The sequence below is a fragment of the Physeter macrocephalus genome, chromosome 2 (assembly GCF_002837175.3).
Source record: "Physeter macrocephalus isolate SW-GA chromosome 2, ASM283717v5, whole genome shotgun sequence".
NCBI lineage: Eukaryota > Metazoa > Chordata > Mammalia > Artiodactyla > Physeteridae > Physeter > Physeter macrocephalus.
The window spans coordinates 120,770,356-120,772,478 of NC_041215.1; positions in this window are offsets into that span (position 1 = coordinate 120,770,356).

Consider the following 2,123-nt stretch of genomic DNA (forward strand, 5'->3'; position numbering starts at 1 on the left):
GGCTGGGGTTAACCTCCCAGGCTTCCAGGGCTTGGGAGGAGAGGGGGCAACAGATCCGAGAAATACCAAAAGACCCCCTCTTTCTCCATATCTCCCGCCCAGCTCTATCCCTGAATCTGGGGGTCCCAGGGTCGACCAGAAGCCCCCCCTCTTCTTCTTGAGGTCCCTCCCCCTCCTCTTCTCCCACCCCCGCGAGCGTCAGTCACCTGGGGTAGGGGGGAGGCGCCCCCGGGCGGTGGAATCACTCCATTGGCCATGTCCGGAGAGGCGGCTGGGGGGGCTCTGACTCACTGAGGGACCCGTGACCCGGGTGAGAAGAAGGGGGCGCTGCGCGGACCTAATGGGGAGCCCTGGGGGAGAAGGGCGGGGTCAGGAGCCTCGCGCGGCCGCACCCTCCCTCCCCCTCTCCCTCCCCCTCCCCGGAGCTGGATCCCCCCCCCGCCCGCCCGAGCGCCCATCGAGGCCCCGCCGCGCCCGGGATGCCCCGGGCCCCGGCCCGCCGCTCCCCGCCCCGCCCTGCGGTACCTCGGGGCTCCGGAGCGTGCGGGGCTCGGGCCGACCGCCGCGCCCCATCTCCTTCCCGCGCTCGCCCCGGGGCCTGTCGCTGCGCAGGGCCGGACGGCCTGGGGGCGCCCGCGGCGGCAGCGAGCCTGGCGGGCTGGGCGGACGCAGGCGCCGGAGCCCGCAGCCCGGGGCTCCACCTCCTCTCGCTCGGCTCCGCAGCTCCGCCGCGGCCGCCGCCGCCGCCGCCGCCGCCGCCGCCTCCGGGCCGCACAATGGGAGCGGGCGGGCGGTGACTCACCCCGCCCCGGCCGGCCCGGCCCCCACGCGCGGGCCCCCGCAGGACCCCACCTGCCCCCTTCTCCGGCACCCCACGCGTTGCCGAGGGCGGGTGCGCCGCCCTCCACTCCCACAATCCCCAGATGCACGCACCACCTTGCTTTTAGCCTCCCCTCCCCGCAAGAGCCGTGGAGGCGACCCCTCCGCAGACGCCAGCCCCTCCAGCCTTGGGAACTGAGCTCGCAGGCCTACAGGAGCACCCACCACCTGTCCCTTCGGTCCCGGTATAGCCTCAGATGCCTGGCTTCTGCCACCAGGCAGCGCCCAACATTTGACCTTGGCAGTTACCTCCCTAGGCCTCAGTTTCCCCAACGTAGCCAGAGGGGCCTGGAAACGGGGTGTTCCGAAGTTCCATCCAGCTCTAAGATTCTGCGGCTCAGTTTCTACACCCCCTCTCCCCCTCCTCCACCCCCCGAGGTCACATCTCCTTTTCCAAGGGCAAAGGTCTTTGGAAGGAACGACTGGATCCCAATTTGACCCTCTGGGGGTCTCGCTGAAACTGAGCACCTAGCACAATGCCATGTCCCTAACAACCCCTCATTAATAGCTGGTGGAGCCACGTCCCTGAGGAGAACTTAGGAGGATGCTGGGGGAGAACCCAGGGTGGAGCTGATGGGCAGGAGAGGGGCCAGGCCCAGAAGAGAGAAACCAATGCCTGCCCCGGTGGGGGCAGGGGGCGGGGGGGGGCGGGGGGGGCAGGGGATGACAGGGTGCTGGACATGATGGTCTCTGTGTGGGGAAGAGGTTTAACCCTGTGGCCTTGGGCATGTAATTTACCCTCTCCCAGCCCTGTCCTCACCTGGGTCTCAGCTCAACCTGAGGGAAGATTCTCTACATTCAGAGCCATCAGGCGGAAGAGGGGAAGGCAGCTAGTATCCGCTGAGCCCTTGGCTTTGCACCAGCAGCCCCGTGCTGGGCCCTCTCCATACTCATCTTGGCTTCACCACAACAGAGATTCAGGGAGCCTTGTTACCCTGCCATGGTCACAGCTGGGAAGCAGGCTGCTGACAGGGCATCATCGGTGTATGACCCAGCCACAGCCGTTTACCGCTCCAAGCCTCTTTCAGGGAAAGAGATGTTCTCAGCCTCCCCGTCTCACAGGGTGTGCAGAGTGTGAACCAAAATGCCCACGTGAGAGCCAGCTGTGTGTAAGTAGAGTGTGTGAACTGTGCCCCAAAACTCAGGATGTGAGACCCATCTGTTATGGGTTGCATTGTGTGTCCCCATCCACCACACACACACACACACACACACACACACACACACACACACACACACACACA